Here is a 23,330-nt window from a genome sequence, read left to right as displayed (position 1 = left end):
CTGATTAATATTGGAGCTCTTTTCCTGTTCATGTTGAAAGTCCTGGCTGGTTCATCCCCATGGCCTCAAGGCAACCTGATTTGCTCAGTGGCCTTTTTTTTTTTTTTTTTTTTTTAAAGCCATTGAAATGACAACATCAGTGTTGGGTGCATCCCTGTTTCAAGGGAGACCAAGGGCTCTGGGAGAAAATAGGTCACATGGTCTTTGTCCCATGTCACGTGATTCCCATCCTGAGGCCAATGAGGTTTAGAACCCTCTGTGCTTTAGAACAAAATATCACTGTAATTTTTTTCTCTTAGCATTTTTCATCTTTTCCAAACGTGAAAAGGGCGACCATCTGTCTGAAACCCGCATCAAACCAAATCATTTCTAAAGCAGCTGTTCTTCGGAGGTAAGAAGATTTAAAAGATCGTATTGGTGGAAAACCACTGCTGTTAAATAACTTCTCCTACAAATAAAAATTAGTCAGAAGCATGAAATATAAAGGTAGTTTTCTATACCAAATGGGATAAAAGAACTTTGAAGTCTTTTAAAAGAGGCTTCTTAAGTGAACCTCTTAAGAAGGTTTCTTTAGACATATTTAAAAATTTATGATAAGATAGCCATGGTAGTATAGATTTAGAAATGGTTACAGTTTTAAAGAGAACAAAATGAATAGAAAGTCAACGACTTGAACAATTTACATATCTTAATAGCTATTCTTTTACTCTTTTTTATAACCAAGTGGGATAGTGAAAATAGTAATTGTTTTTACCTAGGTATGATGTAGAATTTATTTCCATAACCTACTGTTTTAGCAAATATTTTGATATAATAAAGATAATGTAATAGGGTATTAATATGACCCGTCCCAAGTATTAAATTAGAAAAGGCTAAATATGCCTATTAGGTATAATTTACAGTACATCCTTGGTATATTGTCGATAATATGCACCTATGGAGCACAAATAGTATGAAAACAGAACTGGCAATATTAATGTATTGCATCTGGAAATGGTAAAAAGGAAATGATTAATTTTGGTATGACAAGATAATAAAAATTAAAATGTATAAGAGACTTTTATCGCTTGTGAATTAAAAACCTTTGGTTCATCATTCTGAAATGCATGCATACAATTGTCTGATATTTACCATCTTTATGTCAGTGTCTGTAATTCCTTTCAAACAATGAAGGAATATATTTAACTAGATTTTGGAAAAAGAATGCATTTTATTGATAGTATTCTCTTTTCCTTAAAGTTAAAGTATGTTACGAAAGGGTCTTTTGCTTTAAGATTAAGTTGTACATTAGATAAATTGTTTCTGATTCCAACATGTTCCTATTATATATTCTTATAACAACTTAAGTTTAAGTCTAATGTTAAAATTTCAGAAAGTCAAATATTTATTTTTTAAATAGTGTTGCATAGGTCAGTTGTTCAGAAATCCTAAAATATCACCCTTGAATTCCAGAGATCTTTAGACAATTGCTTGCAGAAATATTTTTTCTGTACTTCAAATCTTCTACAGTATGTCATTTAATTTTAACTTGACTGGACTATAATACAATTTTCTGTTACTCAAAAGTCATGTGAAAATAACTCAGAAACAATGACTCTTCAGCACTGCAACTAAGATACAATGAAGGTCAATGATTTTATAGACAGATATCTCAAAGATGGACATTTTCCTGCATTTCCAAATTGAAAAATCCTGAAAAGTTGTAACTTTAGGGAAATATTTTGTGTTATATTTATGACTACACAATTTCAATGTTGTGCAGTAATTATTTTTTTAAAAAGTCCCGAATCTCAGATTTTTCCCTGTTTTGAATTTTCTTTTTCTGAACATTTTTTAATGTTCTTTGATTTAAAACTAGTTTTTTATTTCTTTGTCCTGAATGTTATGATAAATGTTTTCCTACTCTGGTTAGATATTTTAAAATATTAGTTTCATTGTGACCTCCTTTCTTCAAAATAAAAAGAAAAAATCCTCTAAAATGGATTGAAGACCGTTTAAAAGTTTGTATTTGTGGTGGGTGTGTAAATTCCCTCATTCCCCCATATTTCTGTACCAACAGACTAATTTTGAAGCACAAACTGTCACAAATTACGAGCACAATATAACTCATGCTACGGAATGCACATTAACAAAGTGTATTTTGAAATATTGGAAGCTGAGTTTACTGATGGAAGGTTAAAAAATCTATATGTCAGTGCAAAAAGACACAATATTTCTTAAATTGCAAAATGTTTCCTAAGTTAAAACAAGAACTGCTGTTTTATTAAAGCTTATGCTCTAATAAATTTGTTAGTCTCTAAGGTGCCACAAGTACTCCTGTTCTTCTTTTTGAAGAACTGCTGTGTTATCAGTGGTAGTTTATGTGTCTCCTGGTGGAAAAATTAAACTGTAGCTCTTTCTAGAGTGATGTGATCTTTGGTTTTGAGTTTAAAAATATGGCATCCCATTTTTCTAGAAATAAAAATGCATCAGAATGAGATGGTGTTTGTCTTCTGCTAGAAAAATATAGCGCCCTACTGCCCCGGACGATTCACATCTCCCAAATCGTGAGAATTGTTTGCTGAAATAACATGAAATGTTGACAACCCATTAATTGCTAGAATGGAGTATGCATTGCTTTCTCACTGCTGTTCTAGCTATTAGATCTTTCCATTTTCCATGACCCATCTGCCAAAGTTTATTACTTTATAAATGGAGCAATATGTGATGAACCAAAATGTATATTCTCTTCTGGATTATTAATTTAAAACCATTCAAATTTGTTGGGTATAGAATGTCATTAGTGGATGAGGTTTTTTGTGTTATTTTGCTGTGGAGAGTGCAGAAGGATGTTTTGCATGCATACGCTGTTGATTCTGCTGATGTGTTTTACTGTCTAGTTCCTTAACAGTTAACAGCACAACGGATTATTTCTCAACAAAATATTTAGGATTGTGCCTACTGGCTAAATGGATATGTTGTCGCACCAACATCGAGGGTGAAAAGGGAATAAGGAGCTGCTGAAGGAACATAGCATATCTTGGAGGTGTGCGTGCGTACATGCGATCAGTTTACAATGGCATGTTGCAGCATGAATGACTTGAATTTACAAATTACCACCTATACTCCTTTTAAAAGCTGAAAAGGAAAAATAGTTTGATTGAATTAATTTCAGCATCCCAATATGAAAGCTGTGTCTGTTTGGGGCGCCTACCAGGAATGTCACATCCCTTATTTCCTTCTGTCCTGCCTTTACCATAATATATAGAGAGAGGGTTATGTGCATAAGTGATTTTTTGGTTCATAGGCAATTAAAAAATAGTTTCACGTCAAACTGAAGACTATTTTTTTAAAATTATTGGTGAATCAAAAAGTAGGGAAAAAAGTTGTGTTTTGATGTTGAGCTTTTTCCCCTTCTAAAACTTAAAAAAAAGGTAATTTCAAAATGAAAAGTTGTGCCAATCGAGCACTGACGTGCTTCGTTTAAAAAATGTCAAAACAAAACATTTCAACTTTTAAGGAGAGTTTTTTGGTTTGTTTTTCAACCAAAACAATTTGCAAAAATCAGCACATATTCGTGAAATGTTTCTGTCTGACTCAAATCTGCCTTTTTCACCGGAAAAAACTTCGGTATAAAAATGTCTCCCAGCTGTCTATATATCCCCTTTCACCACATTTTCATCTTGTGTGAACAGGTCACACAGATTCCATTTGTAAATGTCTTAATATTCAGAAAATGGATCATTACACGCAGCGCTTATGCATTAGGAACATGCTATCAGATGCACAGCTTCACCTCCTCCCCTCCCTGTTTGGGTCTTTGGGCTGCAGGGCCGAAGGGAGGGAGCAGTCGGTGCAGGGATTGTCTTGTGCACGGCCCTTACACTGCTGGGCTTTCTTCCCCCACACTTGCCTAAGGACCAAGCACTATCTGCGGCCCTGATCCTGCAAACACTGAAACACATCTGCAATTTTACTCACATGAGTAATCCCCTTTCAGCCAGAGGGACTCCTCGCATGAGCAAAGAAATACAAAGGCTGCAGCATTGGCAGCATTGCACCCTTTCTAATTAATAGCCAAGGGCTTGATCCTGAAACCCTTACTCATGCGAGTAACCCACTCACTTTACTTGGCTGATCCTTAATGAATATACAGCATTGCTAATTAGCCATCCTGGTAACCTCCCTGCCCAACGGACCATTGAGTAGGTGAGAGTGGCTTTGGCTCCCACTAGATTGGGGTGAAGCTGATTTTGCAAACAGATCAATTAGTCGTTGGTGTATTTTGCCCACTGCTTAGACCCGGGGGTAGACAGGACCCACTACAGGAAAAAGGAAAGAGGAAAACAAAATCTTCTCTTGATTTTAATCTAGGCTGAGATTTAGCTGAAGTGAAAACAGATCTGCAGTGACAGTTTTAGAGCCTGCTGTCAGGGTCTGACTCGAGCGTGCTCGGCGCATGCACCCTCAGCAGCTGAGGGGTGCATAATGATTTCCCAGATACATTGTCCTTGCCAGCAAAATACAGACATGATGGTGTCCCAGTGAGCTACCACTGCTTAGATGGCTCTGCATCGCCCTGCTTTATGACCTTTGTCTTAAAAATTCAGTGTGTGCTACCCATAGCTGAATTTAGTCTCTGGTATATGCAGTCCTAGCCCTAGGAGTTACTAACAAACCTACGTAAGGGCTGCCGACACCACGGAAGGATCAGATTAATTTGTTGTAGTCAGTGTCCCTTGCATTCTGCTTTTGCCAAAATGCCTAGCCAGGACAAACCGATAGGAAGTGGTGTCCATAGGTGCTGGAACGAGGGGTGTTGAGGGTGCGGCCGCAGCCCCTGACTTGAAGGTGGTTTCCATCATAACCAGGGTTTACAGTTTGGTTCAATGGCTCTCAGCAAGCCCGCTGTACAAATTGGTCCAGCCCCCCGGTGATATCTCTTTTTAAAATAGGGTTTTCTGCAGTGCAGGCTGCTTAGCACTATGGCTGCAGTGAAGTTTGGGTCAACTGATTTCTCTAAACCCTTATTTTTCCAGCAGCGTTTCATTGCAGATACCTGCTATATCCTATATCAGCCAGAGGTTCATTTATACAAAGCCAGTTGTGCTGAGTGTTTAACGGTAGGAATGTAGTAAACAGACCCTCACCATTGTATTCTTTTCTGCCGCTCTTCTGCCTATATCCGGTCAGATTCTCAGCACTCGATCTGTCCTCTCTGCAGTGCCTGAGCAGTGTGAAGAGGATGTAGTCTGGCTGCAGATGGCCAGTTGAGAACTCCCCAGATGGAGGGGAATTATCAACCGGATCTGCCTCCTACACTAACTTTGCCCTCACCCCAGACACAGGGCATGGGTCGGGGGAAAGAAGGGGGCATGCCGGGGTGGAAAGCAGAGCTCTGTACAGGTCCCTCGGGGACTGTAGCTAGCTGCCATAAATTAGAGCAACTTCCAGGCTGCTCTAACTCACCCTGGGGCCTGGGCTGGGGCAGCTAGAGATCAGGGAGCTGTAACCAATTTCCTGACATTCACCCTCTGCAGTGATCAGATCTTGATGCAGGTAAGAATCTGACCCTTAGAACTCACAGAGGTTCTGTCCTCTGGGGCAGCTGAGCCGTGTGGGTGTTGTACCAGTTCCCATGCTGTCTGGCAGTCACTCAGTGGTAGTGGATGGTCACTGTATCATACCTTTTCAGTCTAGGGCTCTGTGATTGCGTTAGTCCATATTCATGGCTCCACAGCTAACCCCGCTGGCCTCCTGCCCTGAGTTTCTCTGTACCCTGACACCGATAGAAACTCCTGAAGCACTGTTCTGTGGGGGTACATGGGGGGGCAGTAGGGTGTAGGAGTAGGGTGGCCCAAGGAAAGAAGCGCTGACGATCCTCCACAGCTGGGCCCAGCACTCACACAGCGTCAGGCTAACAGGGCTGCTGTATGGTCAGGGTCCCTCCCAAGGAGAAGAGGAGTTTCCCCTCTGGAGCCTCTGCACGCAAGAGTTGCCAGCAAACAGGTCTCTCTTTGTTTTTAATCTCTGCATCTTAGTGAGATCCTGCTCCCATCCGGTGTGACCTGCCTTGTGGGGGTGACTGGGGGGCGCCCATCCCTCCCATTGTGCCGGGAATCGGGTTTAAATTCCATAGCACGGTGTGGTGTTGCTGGGATAATGTGGTAATGCCTGGTGGCCTGCAGAGCTGCTGGTGATGTGCTTGTAGCACAGGGTCTTAGCGCTGTCTCCTGCCAGGCCAAGTGTAGAGGGTAAGGGAGAGCACATGCTCTTGTGCCCCGAGATCTACAACGTAAAGAAATAAAATGCCCCTGCGCTTGCCCTTGTTGTAATAGAAAGGGTCACAGTCAGCCGGAAGGAAAGAGATGGCCTGTTAATGATCTGGGCTGCAGCCAGCCGGGTGAGCAGCTAACGTGACTGCACGGGGTAGTTGCTCTCTGGGTCCAGACAGCACTTGGCTCATGTGCTGGAGATGTAAGAGGGGAGTAACAACATCCCCTTTGGTTCCCTCCCTCATTGCACCTCCAATACGGGAAATGGCTTCAGCATCTGCTTCCCAAAGACCCTTCACTTGCAGTCCCCAAAAGAGGGTTAACTTGATCCTGCCCTAGAGTTCTACAGTGGGGTGCAGGGGGCAGCACAGACATCAAGCCAGCTGCAGAGAGCCCCTCCCAAATGCAGTCAGGGCTCCGGCACTTTGAGAGGCTCATGCATGGTGCACACAAAGAATGACCGAGGAGCTCCCAGGGCCTCATTAGAATCTTGCCCCTCTGGTTGTATCTGCAGTGGTGAGAGTGAGCCAGGCCTCCAATGGCTCCCTGGAGAACCAGTACTGCCGCTCCACAGCTCCCTTTGGCTGGGCTTGCCAGGGGAGAGCACACAGGAAAGCAGCCTGACAATCCCTCTGTTATGGAAGCACACATGCACAAACACAGAATGGGTGTGTGCATCACTGGAATCCAGCGTGTCAGACTAATTGCTCCTCAGGGCAGGTATAGTTAAGGGGAGCGAACATGTCAAAGATCATCACCTTTGTCATCATCGTCACCACTGTTGGGTTTTGAAATGGTATTTTCAGGCCCTTTTGGCTTTCTCCCCTGCATTCTGCCCACTCGTCTGTCTCTGCCAGGGACACGTCTAACCTTCCAAATCTCAGAGCACCTTGAAACAATTAAACGCCCAGGATACCAGAGAATTGCCCCTACCCCAATAGAGAATTATTCCTCCCCTCCCCTCCCTAAAAATATTACACCAGTCTGATCTCAGGAGAGGTGGCATTGAGTCCTGAATGAGTGACGGGTCCAAGGTCCAGCATCTCCTGTATCTGCTGGGATGGAAATAGAGGCGTTCCCTCCTCAACCGAGAGTACACCACCTGCCCAGGCTGGAGAGGGCACACTGCAAAGCTGGCAGGGTCACATTCAGAAACGCTGCTTTACATCCCGAGGACGGGGATGCAGGGCTTAGCCCTTGCCCATCTTCTCCAGATTTCTGTAGCTAAAGCGGCACATGCGTTCAGACCTGGTCCATGTTGCCAGGGATTAAAAACAAAGCGAGATGAAATGAGGTAGCAAAGATTGCTTTGCTCTCCGGATGAGAGGATTTGAGGAACATCGCTCGCTCGGTGGATTGAGAGCCAAGGAAGATTATTGGGATGATGTTGCCTATGGATTAAAATGAGAACGGTGAATAGGCTCCAGCAGAGTGAAATAATGGGGGAGTCCCAGATGGGGAGGTCGCCGGGTGGCTGTTTTGTGTCCAAGCTCACAAGGGCTGGCTCCTCACCCTCTCCGGCAGCGTGGGGGAGGGGGTGCACTACACAGCACTGAGGAGAGCTCATCGGTGGAAGCGAAATTGAATGTATTTTAAAAACATTTTAAAATTGGACTTGGCAAGACAGATGGTGTGAAGTGCGGCTCCAGAGCCCTGAGCGGGACTTGCAGAGGGGGCAGGACCGACCGCCGCTCTGCCAGCGCAGGGCCAGATTCTGAGGCCTTTGTGCAGGGCTCACTCTGGCCAGCTCCTACAGAGGGCGTGGTGTACGGACGAAGCAAGAACTCACATCCCATGGTGAGCCCCAGCCTCCTGGCCTAGAGCTGCTCCTACCAGGCAGTCTGCGGAGAGCTTAAAACAAAGGACATTTCCGCAAAGAAACATCTTTGTTGCTGAAGGGGACGGATTCGCCATGCAGGCAAACCCTTAAAGCAAGGCAGTGTCCAGGGAAGGGATGGCTCTGGGACCTACCTGAAACCCTATACAGCAGAGTCAGCATGTCCACAGACCCATCCCGCTGTGTGGAAATAAGTCATATCCCCCCCCCCACCCTCCTGCCAGCATATCCGGGACTTGCCATCACAGTATAACACAAAGCTCTAACCTCAGGCTTCCCCACCGGAGAACAGCCCCTCAGGCAGGTGGCAGTGCAAGCAGACGCGTGCTGACGATGGCGAGATGGGGGTGAAGGCGTTCTGTTTCAGGGGGATCAGGAGGAATGTGGGGTGCTCTTTGTGTTATTTCTTGTTAGAGGCCAGTAGCAAATGATTCCCCGCTCCCCACAGCAGTAAGGAGGAAGCAGGTAGGGATTGTGTCTCAGAGGGATGTCTGAGTAAGAGCGACTCCTGGGGCGGTGCTGCAGATGCACCAACCTGGGCCTACGGCTGTGCACAATCGACCAGCGACAGATTGGTATTGAACGGTGACTACTGTGTACAGGGTGTGTATCGCTACAGTCTCAGTTCAGCCCCACCTATCTCCTGTCCTCCCCTGCCACTAGCCTCAGAGCTCCCTTCATCCCCTCCCGCCACGGGCTCCGGGGAACTTCCCAGGATAAGGCCCTGTGTTCAGTTGCTTTGAACTTTGCCCAACTTTAACCGTCCCGACTGAAACGTTCCACCCAGGGCCTCTGCTTCAGGCTGACCTGCCTGGGGAACGCTTCAGCTGTTTCAGAGAACCAGATTATGAAAAAAACTCCATTTTTTTGTTTTGCTCATATTAACAAAACGGTCGTTAAGTTTTTATTAGTATTATTATGTTAGAGGCTTTAGCACCCTCCCTCCTTTTGAGCAGGGAACTGAATTTGGCCAGCGGGCAGGATTGCCAAATCATTGCTGCAATATTACAGAGCTCATGCCAGAATTGTCAGGGCCTTGTGAGTTCCCCAGAGCTCCCGATACTTATCAAGCAGCAGCACTATCAGTAGAGTCGAAATGGGAAATGAAATGATTCCATCTGGACAGCTCAGCATGTAGGGAGCAGAGATGAGTGAGGACTGAGGAAGTTCAAGGTGTAGGTGGGTCTACACACATGCTAGAAAGGAGATCACTCCTCGGTGCAGAGGGGAGAGACTAGAGATTAGCTGTATATTGAGATCACTGACATGATCTTGCATTTGGAGATGCAGCCAATGTGAATCCAGGACTAAAACAACAGCTCATATCATGTAACTCCTCAGTGCTTGGGGTTATTAGGATAAACTTTCTAACTATAAGGATAGTTAAACTCTGGAATAGCTTTCAAGGGAGGTTGTGGAATCCCCATCATTGGAAAATTTTAAAAATAAGTCGGACAAACATCTGTCAGGGATGGTCTAGGTTTACTTGATCCTGCCATAGTACAGGGGACTGGACTTGATGACTTCTCGAGGCCCCTTCTAGTCCTACATTTCTGTGATTCTATTATTTTGGGTAGAATATAGCTTTTCACACTGTTTGGAAAGGTTGCATGATGGAGGTTACAGAGTTTTGTTTTTCCTTTTGCCACTCTGTCACTTTTCCAAAATCGGCGATATTTTCAAAAGGTAGAGTACAGGAAAAAAGGAAACAGTTATTCATTCTATTGCACTCAGGGGTAAAAAAGAAAAAAGGGTGAAAGAAAAAAATTTAGAATTATAAATATGTATTTTTTTAAAATTCATTTAAAATGTTGACCCCCCCAAAATAGTTCCAATATAAACAAATTTGAAATTTTGAAATAGTTCACAACATTGATTTTCCATTTTCTGACCAACTGTGCTCACAGTGAAGAGTTTGCAAATCTGTCAATGGAGCCAATGGAACATGCAGCTGATTCCCTGCACTGCCCCCCTCGTTCATGTGCAGCAGTACTTTACTCTGGAGGCTGGTGTCACGGGCTGATCAGAGGTGAGCATCGACTGCTCAGTACGGAATGAGAGATAGTAGGTGTGTGTGGGGGGGACTGACAGTGAAGGGCCTTCAGATTGAAGACAAGCAGCTTACATTTGATGCACTAGAGAAGGGGGGGGCAGTGGAGGGATTCAAAGAGAGGAGCAATGGATGTTGCAGTAATTGAGACACGAGATGATGAAAGCTTGGACGGGAATTTTAGTTGTGTGGATGGATAGGAAAGGCCGTGTCTTAGAATCAGCAAGATTTAGACATATCCTGGATAGGAGGCCCTAGAGAGAGGTCTGAGTCCAAGATGATGTCCGGGTCACGGCCCGAGTGACGGGTTTGATGGTGGTGTTGTGATTGTCCATGGTGCTTGAGAAAACAGGGAGCTGGGAGGGCTCCGGGGAGGGATGGAGTGGATGTGCAGCTGTTTTAGCCATGTTGAGCTTGGGCTGACAGCTAGATATCCATGAGGAGATGTCAGAGAGACAGGGCAAGTGGAACAAGGCAGGCTTCACCCCACACTTGCAAAGAATCTCCTGCCATGTTCACAGTCTGTTGTAGGCAGTTTTATTGTCCAAACCTAAACAAAGCCGTTCTTCAGCTCACCCTGCGCTATGATCCCCTTGACCTTTCCGGTTCTGACTGCCTTCCCCTCCCAGGGGATTGTGGCAGTCCCACTGCTCCTGTGCCTGTTCCCAGAGCACTGCCACCCAGGGCTTGTCTCCCCGGCGGCCCCTTTTCAGAACAGTTCCTCTCAGGTTCTCACTGCCTCCCCGCCCGTGGGAGCTCTGCTGCTCCTGCTGCCTGCAGCTTCCCAGCTCTGACTCATGGGATCCTCCTCCTTCCCCAGGCCCAGGTGCCTAGGCTGCAGCTCAGTGCACTGGCCTTGGTCCCTCTGGAAGGGCCAGTGTCCCTGGGAGCACTGAGATTTTAGTTTGGACAGGAGGAGACTGGTCTTGAGGAGACAAGTAGGTCTGTGAGTGGGTAGTTGTAAAGCAGAGACACTTGGAATTCCTGGCAGACTTCACTGTACCAGAGCTTAGTACAGATGGGCCCGCACAGCCCTGGCTGAGTCCCCCTTGGGGATGGTCACCACTCTGCTATATTAGACCCAGCCTTTGTATCGCACGTGATTCCAAGCCAGCTGGTCGGGGCCACATCCAGTCACTAGATCTGGCCGCTCACACTCCTGGGTGCAGATCTGCCATCTGGCACCTTTCCTTGGGATGTGGAACTCTGCCATCCAATTGTCCTAGGCCCTGACACCAGTGCTGACCCCGCCCCCAACTCCCCCAGACACTGATACATCCCCTCCCCCGAGTGTCACCCCAATGGTTTATAGTTTAACCATATGGCAGGTGAAGTAAGGAGCATGCAGGCTCTGCACAGTGGTTTCTAAACCCACAGTAACCTTTACACTCAGAGCGTACATGAGTTACTCTCCCCTCCCTAGTCTGTGCTTACCCCTCTGCTGAGCCCCGAGGCCCGGCCACGTGTCAGCAGGTAGGCCGCTCTGCCTCCTGCAGTCCTCCTGTTTCCTGGTGATGCTCAGCTGGTGAGATAGAGAGACTGGAGTCTGTTCCCTCTCTCATACGATTCACCGACAGGCTTTAGAGTCCCAGTCAGGTGGCTAAAGACTCTCGCCTCTTGGAGATGGATTGGGAGAACCAGTTTCTGGTCACTCTCTCTAGCTAAACCATTGTTCCCATAGGGAAGAGTTGTTCAAATGTGATGGCCCCTTGACGGCATTCTCCGTTGGGGCAGATACCCAGGTCCAGGCCCCCTAACACCAGAGGGATGTTACAATCCTGCATGGCACTTACAGGATATAATGAAGGTCATCATCTAAGCTGCACTCAAAATGGAGGCTGAAATACAACATGGCTTTCCAAGACCCAGACTAGGGACACAGATATAAACCTTGACTTGTCAAGTGAATAAATAGTACTTTGGCAACCGTTGCAAGATGTTCGGCTGCATGAGGAATGGGATGGTGAATAATATGGAGAATATTACCATAGCATTGTATAGAGCAGTGGTGCAGCCTCGTCTGGCATACTGGTCACCCCATCTCGCAAAGGATAGGACAGAACTAGAGGAGTTCAGAGAAGGGCAACGGGCCTGGAAAAACTCTCCTATGAAGAGGAATGGAAAAGCTGGATTGCTACATTAAATAACAAAATTATCCAGAATTATCACAGTTAATACTAAGAAAGAGAGGTTGGGAAGGGATAAAAACCTTGTGCTTCAGGGTTTAAGCCGATGCCTAATAGTAGAGACCAGGATGAGGGCGAATGTGGGGGCTAATGTGCTGCTGCAGGTTCTTACATGTTCCTCTGAGGGCCTGGGTCCTGACCACTGTCAGAGATTATATGGACCTCAGCTCTGATCCTATCTGTCAATTCCTAAGATCCAGTGGAAAATGAATTTCTCTTATGGAACTTTTCATGTGGAGAGATTGGCCCCTTTCAAACCCCATAACACTGAGTCTCAGCACAGGTTTGCAATAGTTTTTCATTGTGTTTCAGACATCTCTAGCTAAGGGCAGGTGAGCACCTTCCATACAATCAGTGTCCTGCTATGGAACCTGTTGGGGGAGCTGTGGGCTGTCGTCTTCTTTTATTTTCCTAAATTCCACAAAGCGCCAGAAACCCCTCCCCACAATCCCCATTTTCTGGCTCAACCATGTACATTTTCTTTTTGGAAGTTTCACTGTCCCTTAATATTCCACAAAGGTTTGTTCTCCTGGGGGAGATAAAATGAGAAGATCCAACTCGACGTGCACTATCTTCTGGGTGTGATTGTGCCACCATTGTTTGCCTGGGGCAGGCCCTGGCTCTATGGCCAATCCCACAGGTTCCAGTGGGGCTCCTTGTACAATCCGGCATGAGAAAGGGTGGCAGATGTGGTCTCAGCACCAGCTCAGAGCTCTTGGCAGGCAGAGTTTGGTAAGGTCAGGCTTTGTTTGGTTCTTGTGCTAGTTTCCTGGTTGACGTAGGAGCAGTAACAGCCTTCCAGAAACTCAGGCTTGTTGGTTAGAGGAAGATTTGGTGTATGCCTACGATGGGCATTAGCGAGAGGAAGACAGCAAGTGAGCTGCATATGGAGGGACTCTGCTAAGTGTAGCAAAGATTTTTAAAAGTGCAAAACCAGCAATGCACTTAAAATGTGGTTATAGTCTGCATCCAGCTCAGGGGGTGCCCGTCACCTTCCATGGTATTAATAATTGTCAGCCAATGTGGGCATTGTGTCCCCTCCATGACTCGAGCACAGGACACCTTCTTGGGATGGAGCTCTCTGAAGATCCTGCTATCCCTGCTAGTGTGTTGGAGCTGGAGGGCCACAGCATTGTGCTGGGTGAGATCTGAGGCTGGGGTATCTGGTGCATCAGCGAATTAGCCATGGTCCATGGAATCATCTCTTGCAGAACCACGTGGAGAGCTGTTAGCTCCCTCTGGGTTCTCTCCGTGTTTCTGCTGCACAGTTAGCATGTAACCCAGCCTACGGCTGCATAGCTCCTGCAAGTGTCGAGGGAAGGGAAGTGGAGCTATACAGAAGACACCAGCCACGCAGGACCGCTCCTGCTTCGGTGGTTCTAGGGAATTCCCAGCTTCCAGGCAGGGTTTTCCTGCCTTCTCCCAGGGTTTTCTTGGCACAAGGTGACAAACAGCCCAGTATTATTCTAGGAATATCCCTTATACAATACTGTTCCATGGCCTGACTTCAGTTGGTCAATAGCAAATGTTTGTTTTCATCACAAATTTTAATGGAAAAATTTCATTTAGTCAAACCCCCAATTTTCCATCAGAAAAAAAAAATCTGGATGGAAAATTTTCTCCCAGTTCCACTCTCAGTGCAACTGTAAGTTCCTGGGGAGCACTGAGATCCTATGGAGATAGGTGCTGTGGGGAGGGATTCGCAGAAGTGGGAATGATAGCTGGAAACCATCTTTGCGGCATGAAGATGGCTAGTGTTTCATTTTTTCAAACCTTCCAAATGAATTGAGCATGGGGATTTGGAAATAGGCCCCCAATGGGCCTCAGGTTAGTCATCCTGGTGGGGAGGAGGCAGGGACGGGATAGATCCCCACGGCTCATGTAAATCATAGAATCATAGAATCTCAGGGTTGGAAGGGACCTCAGGAGGTATCTAGTCCAACCCCCTGCTCAAAGCAGGACCAACACCAACTAAATCATCCCAGCCAGGGCTTTTTCAAGCCTGACCTTAAAACTTCTAAGGAAGGAGACTCCACCACCTCCCTAGGGAACCCATTCCAGTGCGTCACTGCCCTCACAGTGTGTACAGCCATGCTGCTTATTTTCCTAGCACCCTGAATACTGATTATAAAACTATTGTTTTCCTCTAGACAGATTCCCTGCAGAATTCACTCTCCCTTTTTAACCTGGGTGGTATTTTGTCCCTTGCAGTACTGTTTCCAGGGCTGCTTGTGGGACTGAAAAGGCAAATACCATCCCAAGGAATTATCTCTACATTAGGCACAATATACAAGCCTTGTAGAGGCAAGCTACACACTCGCTGAACTGTCAAAAGCCCTGCCCCAGCAGGTGACCATGGGGTGGCTGTGTTCTGTCCCCACCTCTGGTTCCTTGCAAACCCATAGAGAAACCACAGCACCATGTCCCCTATAACTCCAGGCTGGGGTTTATGGGTCAGGGTGTAGCCCATGCACCTGCATTGTAACCTACATACATCCTGCCCTCCTTCTCCTCCCCCCATGCAGATAATGTGTGTCATTGCAGGAACAGCCTGGACAAGAGAGGATGGGGATAAAGCGTAGCACTGGGGCTAGGGCTGGCCAGACAGTGGGCATCCAGTGGACCAGATCTCAGTTCCATTGAAGTCAGTGTCAGTTTTGTTACTGACTTCCTTGGGCCAGGTTTTGGCCCATGAAAACAGCTTTTATAATGTGAATGGGCATCTCTCCAACCTCAGCCTGGGCCCGGACCTAGCCCATTTCTATTGACTGTGAATTGGAGCTGATGGCCGGGCACCACTACCCAATCAAACACTGAGTTGTGAAGCCACAAAACGCAGGCCTTGCAAGCCAGGCTGAGCACTGGGACCCCCTTCTAAATGCACACACTGAAATCCTACTCTGATTTTACACAAAATGGCATTCCCGGCTGGGACCCAAGAAATCCGGTAACTCTGCCTTTATCAAATGGATGCTCTGTTTCGGACTATGCTCCACTGAGGATGGCAGTAGATTTACGCTGCTTTACACAGCTGGGCTTCGCGTTCAAGAGTCTCTGCAAGGGAACACGGCCTGCCAGGAGGAGATGGAGAAAAGCAAAGAGGGCTGGTCAGTCAAAGCAGCATGGGATGGGAGTCAGTGTTCTGGGAAAATGGCTGGATCCAGTGAGTGGAGAAGGCAAAGTACTTCAGGATTTAGTGTCTGTTGAAGCTAAACCCCAAAGAAGGTCTTAGGGCAAGGTGTGACGCTAGGCTGTGCACATGTATAATGAAGATGGGCTAGAGTTTTGTACTGGTGAAACCCACTCAGTCCTTTTAACGAAGGACTGTGCCTTGCTCACAGCGTTGAGCTTGGAGTTGTCCCCCGAGGATACAATTTATTGCAAGGTCCTGTAGGCAAATACACCTCTAATAAACTCTGTCAGTTTCTGCTAGCCTGGCCCACACACTAGCCGATGTGGGTACTGAGCTGTTAAACACAATATGTCAAAGTGGCAGTCTCCCTTCCCAAGCCTTTCCCCGGATGGTTACATTTGGTGAGGCAGCGTCAGCATCAGCTGGACCTCTCTGCTGCCACAGTGCCGTCTCTGACAGGAGTGCAACTGAAAGGAGATTCATGAAGCGCGCCTGTCACTCAAGCTGGAATCCACTGTGGGGGTGTTGTGCCATTGGGGCAGAAGCATAGATAATGACAGCACTGCAGGGCTCCTGCGCCAGCCTCACCGCACCCAAACAGCCCTATCGGACTGGTATTGTCCTCGCTCAGTCCCATCCTTTAAAAGGACACCAGGAACGTATTTTCTTAAATAGCTTTTAATATATTTTAATTTCTAAAGTTCTAGACCATTGCTTCTCCAATTGACCCTGTCCATTTCACATTGCAAGGACATGAGGCTTTTCCTTCCCTGCATTTCTTATAGTGCTGACCACCCCCCACTTCTTTTTGTTTACTTCTTTTGGGGGGCCCAGTGTCACTTCAGATATCCGGGAGCGTGTGCAGTGCTCTGGCAATAGTGTTTTCATAGGTGTTAGGGCCAGCGGGGGCCTCTAGTCTGACCCCAGGCTGTCCTTCTGTGATCCTGCAGCCATCCAGCTGCCCTGGCCATGTGTGTGTGTGTGTGAATTTGTTGCTAAAGGGCATCTCCTGAAAAGTGACTTGTGACAATGGCATTGTAGGGCTCCATGTTTGCCCCTCAGTGACTTCCTCTCCAGGGAAACGAAAAGCATTTTTTTCATTCCTGGCCCTGCAAAGCCAGCCTGGGATCCGCAGCTTACCTGTGTCCCCGTGGCTGGCACACCGTCACCAGCGACCAGGGTTCTGCCATGTGAATGGAGTTCGCAATTCTCTGCTGCTGGATGTGCCACACACCTCTCCGTAGCGGTGGTGGCTTTGCTGTGCTAGAGAGCATGTCAAGTTCTTTCAGCCAGGAGACGCAGCAGATGTGACCAGGTTCAGTTCCATTCACTAGTGGCACACTGGGGTGTGCCGTTGAGGCCCCACATATGGGAAGAGGTGGTGTGGCACTGCACTATCCTTCAGGAGCTCGGAGGGGCAGGACGCCCTGGCACACATGGACAGCCTGCTGCTCCTGCAGATAGATCCTCCCTCGTGGTCGGTGCAGGGGGAGGCAGGGCCACTCCCTCCCTGGGCATCTCCCCCACCCTCTTAAGGGGGCTTGCACCCCAGGGAGCAGCAGGGGGTAGTCCCTTGAGCACAGGGGCCATAATCCATTGTTCTCACTTCACAGTGCCATAAAGGCCAGGGGAATCCAGCACATAATGAATGTTTTTATGATAACTGGACTTTAGCATCCTCTTGTTTGTGTGAAAAATCTCTTTGTTCCCCGCCAGTGCGCACTGCTCCGTGGCGACTCACGCTGGTGACTGCCACACTAGGCAGCTCAGGATTATGTGTGTCCATTGAACTAAGGCAACAAGAACGTCTGAACAGAGTACAGCATAGCCACGTGGCATAGGCATTAGGCAGACCAGGACCACTTGGGATAGCTCAGCAGGGCCACATTCTGGCTCACAAAGCGGGAGTGGCATAACGCCTTTCCCTTAATGGAAAACACTATAAGAAATGTGTGACCCTGGCCCTAGGTTCTGAGATATGGATGTGGAGAGCAGACAGTGGCCTTAGGCCCTGCAGGATGCGTATGGACAGGTGACCCTGACCCTAGATTCTGAGGGATGGGCATGGAAAGGAGACTGGAGCCATAGGGCCTGCGGGAAGCATGTGTTGGGGGCTATCTCAGCCCTAGGCCCTACAGCTGTTTGGATTTTATTCCACCAGTGATACAGGAAGATTCTGTGTGGAGGCCAATAGCTGGTCCATACTGAGAAATACTGGGTTTATGTGGTCAGTGTCCTCTGGCATCAGTGGTTTGCCCATCTCCTGTGGGGTTTAGGCAGTGGTTCATGCAGGCACCTTTTCTTAACTCTGATCCCCCAACTCAAACGTCTTTCAACCTGGCAAGTCACCATTGCTGGGCTACTGCTGAGAGGGGCCTTGCTGTCCTCTAGAATAGACCTAAGCTAGAGCAGCTGCCCCTTGGAGCAGCGCCCTGCTGCACCCTGGTTCTGCTCCCTCTGCCCTTGAGCTGACCTGAGCCCCTTCTCCTCAACCTACACCAGCCCCCAATTGTGGTGCAGCAAGGTCTCACCAGGCCCTCCTGCTTTGTGCCCCCATCAGGACAGGGTGAGGAGAGCCTTTAGACCCCAGCAGGAAGGGAGCAGAGCCTCTCCTCACCTCCCCTGCCGGGGAGGGATAGAGCTGTTCCTGTCCCCTGCCTTCCCCAGCAGGCATCCCCAGGGGGCCCCGAGCTGCCTCTCCCTGACTTTGGGGCTCTTTGGGGAATAATGCCCGGCCCCCTCTTGAGCCCCCTGCAAGAGGGAAGGACAGCCTCCTCTGCCCCAGAAGGGAACCCACTGGGCCACTGGGCTCCCCAGGAAGACATCACATGTAAGAGGGGGTGCACAGCCACTCCCCTTTCTCCTCATTGCCCTGACTACAGAGCGAGCTCTTCCCCTATCCCTGACAGGCCAAGCCTTACTCCACAGCTCTCAGCACAAACGGTCGCACTTCACCCAGAGCCCATTCATTTTACAACCCCCAGGATACTCAAAAGCTAATGGGAAAGGCTCGTAAAACCTCCAGCTCCATGAGGCTCCTCCCTCTGCACTGCACACAGCATACCCTAGTGGGGGCCAACAGGCCAGTTCCAGGGCTGGTCACTTTCTTGATTAAATGAATGTTACATCAGAACAAAATAAGGATGGCGGATCTGCCTGCCTCCCTCCCTTCTCCTCCTCTCTCTTATGCACTGTCCTCTGGGGCACCAGCACTGCTAGAGTTAAGGTTGGATCAAGCCATCTGTTTGAATGCTAACTTTTCTAAGTCCTCTACAATTGACATGTTTTGGGGATTTCTTTGAAATGATGTACGCCTCATGAGGGCGCCGGGTTGGGTCAGTGAGCCAAATGTGGAGTCATCTGGGCCAAGACCTCTGGAGATACAAGCCATTTTTAAAAAGGGTTCTAGGTGGGGTGCTCTTTTTTTTTTGGTGAAGAGACGGAGATCAAACTGTTGATATGATGCATTTCCAGATGGTCTCAATCAGTTGAGTTTTACTCAAGGTAGTGCATGGCACCCATTAAATCTTTGGGAGACCCAAACTGAGAATGGTATGTCAGAAAATGTACATTTTTACATTGTAAATATGCCAATATAGAAAAATAGCTAGACGATTTCCAGTCCCACCATTTTATATGCTCTTTGTGCTGTGTGTGACAGAGATGGCAATTTCCTGCAATATCCTTGGGAGAATTTACTGAATTAAGTTTAAGTATCTTTTGGTCCACTGTATTAAATGAATTGTTTGTGTTATTGGGGGCTGGGATTGTGTGTAACTCTGGAAAGGGGAGATGTTATGTGACAGATGTGAGACCTGGGAGTTCAAAGGACTATACTGAACATTATGCCAGACAAGAATGGACTCTTTGAACAAGATGTGGGAAGTGGTTTTCCTGGGGAATATCTAGGGACAGGTGAAATGCAAATTCTCCACCTGGGGTTATGCCAAAACCCAGCCTTTTTGAAGCTATGCTTTGAGGAGAGGGCCATTGTCTGCTGATCACCTGTTACATGAAGCCAAAATCAAAGGCCCAAGTTGAATAGGAAAGACTGAACTATTTGTAGTTGTTGGTTCTGAATACGAGTCAGTTATGAACTTGTAACCATGGGGCAAACCCCAGTTGTGGGTTTTGAAGGACTGACTCCTACCAGAGCCCAAGGTTGGAGTTGGGGGTGACCTCTGGTAAGCTTTGTAGCATGCGTGTTGATTCTTTTCTTGTGTTTTGTTTTCTCTGTAATGCTTTCACTTTAAGAGTAAATGTGCTTGCTTATAAAGAGCTGTGTGGTAACTTATAACTGCGGGCAGTCATGCTGTTCATAGCCACCGGAGAGAAAGCAAAGTGTAGATGCTGGCATTGTAGGCAATCTAACTTGCTGGGAATATCACAATGTAGGTAGGGAACTGTGCAGCCCAGAAAACCGTGCAGCCCAGAAAACCGTGCATCAGGAGGGAGAGATATGCAAGTCTCTGCCCAAGAGAGGTGATGGCTGAGGAGGCGGAAACCTTTAGGTATGTGCCCTTGGTGGACCATGAGGGGGAGTACAGGTGCTGTTGCCCTGAACTGTGACATTCTAAACTCTGACGGTTATTCAGATTACTTTGAAATTTGGTGTGCTTCCTGAGGGCGTGATGATGCTTTTAGCCAGGATGGGCCGGAAGCTGGGAATGAGCGACAGGGAACGGATCCCTTGATGATTCCCTGTTCTGTTCATTCCCTCTGGGGCACCTGACATTGCCACTGTCGGAAGGCGGGATACTGGTCTAGCTGACCCAATATGGCCGTTCTTAGAGTTGTTTCCTACTGTCTTGTTTTCCAATTGGCATTGTTAGGGAGATGGCACAGCTTTCCCCCAAGTTACAGGGAAGCAACCATTGCTGCTCTTCTCCTCTTGCCTGAGTGTATGAATTCTGAAGTGCCTCTATCCCATGCTGAATGCTGTCAGTTCCCTGAGAAGTCTCTGGAACTGAGATCACTCACATGACCGTGCAGGAGTTCCAATATGCCAGTATCGACACTTGCTTCTAGTAAGCCTGACTGCTAAGGCCCTGAATGTGCAAATTCTTGTGCATGTGCTTAACTTTGCATTCTGTTTGGAGCTGATCTATTTAAACTGGTGCAAATTCCAGTGAAAGAGAGATCAGAATCTGGCATTTTGTTCCTAGTGGTGTCTGCGTGTGAGATACTTGCAATCAATCCTCCAAAATCTTAATGCGTAAAGAAACATTTCTTCATAGTTTTAATAAATCATCTACTAAGGAGGGCTTAAATGCATTCATTGTTGTGTGACTGGGCACTGCTTAAAACTTGGCAGCAGATTTCATGAATGACTGGAGCTCTGTGATACGCTGGATGTGTCCAGTCATACCTGCCTAACCACTTAGCAGTACATAGGGCGGTTGCTTGTAAACCAAGTTATTAAGATACGTGGAGTAGTTGTAGCCATGCCAGTCCCAGGATATTAGAGAGACAAGGAGGGTGAGGTAATATCTTTTATTGGACCAACTTCCGTTGGTGAGAAGAACAAGCATTCAAGCCACACAGACCTGAAGAAGAACTCTCTAAATTAATAAAATGATATTCCTGAAAATGGTAGAATTCTCAGTATTCCCCAGCTTCTAACACACATGAGAAAACTGGAAAAATGAATGGAAAAAAATTATGCTTCTTGCAGTTTGCTCTTTTAGTCAGATTAAATTATTGTTCTGCCCTAATTACATTATCCTTCCAATAATTAGTATGGATAGTTGCAGCTCCATTCAGATTCGTTAGCATGAAAGATCACTACCATGGGACAATTATTTTAACTCAGTTGGATGTTCCGGTCACACTTTGGGCTGTTTTTGATAAAAGGGGCTATTGCTCCATGATGTCTTTAATGACTGTAGTGAGGGCTGTGTGAATGACCTGAGTGAACCATGGGTTTGAAAGGCTCAGGCCACCAAGTGATGGAGGATGGAATCAGACCAGTGAACAGCCTATTCTGAGATCTGAGAAGGGAAGAGAGGAAGGCAACAGGGTAAGTATTAGAATAAGGATTTGTAAGGAGAGAATAATGGAGCTAGAAGGACTGGAACTGAGGGAACAAGTATGTTCCTGTGTTTTTGCTCCAAACCGTAGTGATGAAGAGCTCTTAAAAAAAATACCAGGTGACATAGCGGGCTGGATTATGATTTCATTGGCACCGGTTTAACATTTCTCATCAGAATCAGGCCCAGTATTGGGCAAACCTCCGTGCTGGTAGAAAGCCATTGATAGCTGGCAGGGAGCATTTACTTGGAAAATGATGACTGGAACTTCAACATTTTTTCAGGATCACTTCCAATACTGTTGTCCCCTAGACTAGACAATGTCATCACAGCAAATAGACCCAAAGGATCTGGGGTAATGGAGGCCAGTAAAGCACATGGCATAAGTACTATCTATCCATCTGCTAGGAAATGCTTCCATTCCTTTAGCTACACATAGTCGGTTGTATTCTGCTGTCCCAATTGCTATGGTAATTAGTGTATTTCAGATGGAAGCACATACCATCGTGCAGTATTCGAGGCATGGTACCACAGTACTCAACTGTTGGGGATGGCTAGCTAGGATTTTCTACAGCTGTACGGCTCCCTGTAGCTGAGCTGAGATTGTTGCTTGCCCCCCCCCCCCCGTGTATCTTCACTGTTCACGACAGCAAGTGGAAGGTTGTGTTGCCTCCTATCATTTCTGATCTTGAGAGGTGAAATCTGTCATTATTTACATGAGTTTCCTTGGGGAAGGCACACAAAATTGTATTTCTGCCCCTCGCTTCAGACTTCATAGATCAGGCTACATTCAAGTTACAAAAGCAGGGAGGGGCTATTTGAAACGTATGAAATTTAGAATAAAGGTTACTGCAAAAAAAAAAAAAAAAGTGAAGATCCCAAAAGAAGGGTTGTGAATTGCTCAAACCAACTGATGATTGCACATTATAGTCTTCTGGGAAAAACATCAGTGGACCAAATTCAGTCCCCAGATGTACACACAAAACACCCAGTGAAAACAGCTGAAGATGGTCTACATGGAAGGGCAAAGCTTTATCCCAGATGTGAATGTCTGAGTTAGCTTTGGCGGCCCGATTTCCATTATAAGTGCTCCCCCTACCTATCCTCTTCCCCACTCCCTGCTCCAAATACACCTCAGGCAAGGGAACTTTCAGCTGCCTTAAAGCTGGTAGTGCCAGCGTCTGCCCCAATTTCCCACCCCCTACATCAATGTAGGGGGGTGTCAGGGCTAGGAGGGAGCAAGGCAGAGCTCCACTCTGCCAGCCTCAGCTGACATAAGTTAGAGCAGCTTTTAAATCGTGTCAGGGCCAGGGCCTGTGAAGACTGACCCACAGAATGAGAGAGTTATAACTGGTCCCCTGGTGGCCTCCTCATGCTCCTGTACTAAAAAGGTCTTGATCACAGGACAGACTCTTGTTCTCAGAATGTAGTCAGACTAAAGACAGGTGAACCACAAAAGGTTCAGAGATCTGGTTTATAAAGAAACCTGAAAGTGTAGCTGCCAGATAGAGCAAAAATCTTACAGGAAGCGGGTTTTTTACGTGATTTCCAGAACTTACTGCTTTAGGTCAGGCTAACAAAATAATAAGGGGGCTATATAAGATAGATCGGGGTAAGCAACCTTTCAGAAGTGGTGTGTCGAGTCTTCATTTATTCATTTTAATTTAAGGTTTCGCGTGCCGGTAATACACGTTAACGTTTTTTAGAAGGTCTCTCTCTATAAGTCTGGGGTGTGTGTGGAGGTGCAGGGCAGAAGGCTGGGTGTTGGGGGGACTCGAGGTCAGGGCAGAGGGCAGGGGGTGTGTGGAGGTGCAGGGCAGGAGGTTGGGTGTTGGGGGGGG

At 46.9% G+C, this 23,330-nt stretch overlaps 1 protein-coding gene across 1 annotated transcript in view; it reads left to right on the top strand.

Annotated features, from left to right (window-relative positions):
* Positions 1–257: 257 nt before the first annotated feature.
* PCBP3 (poly(rC) binding protein 3) overlaps positions 258–23,330 on the top strand; it is a 116,168-nt gene continuing 93,095 nt past the window's right edge. The window contains exon 1 of the mRNA XM_034786453.1: positions 258–391. The gene's annotated coding sequence lies outside the window, so the exon portion shown is untranslated. The remainder of the gene's footprint in view (positions 392–23,330) is intronic.

The sequence above is a fragment of the Trachemys scripta genome, chromosome 11 (genome assembly GCF_013100865.1).
Source record: "Trachemys scripta elegans isolate TJP31775 chromosome 11, CAS_Tse_1.0, whole genome shotgun sequence".
In the NCBI taxonomy this organism is placed as follows: Eukaryota; Metazoa; Chordata; order Testudines; family Emydidae; genus Trachemys; species Trachemys scripta.
This window is presented reverse-complemented; position numbering and strand designations above follow the sequence as displayed.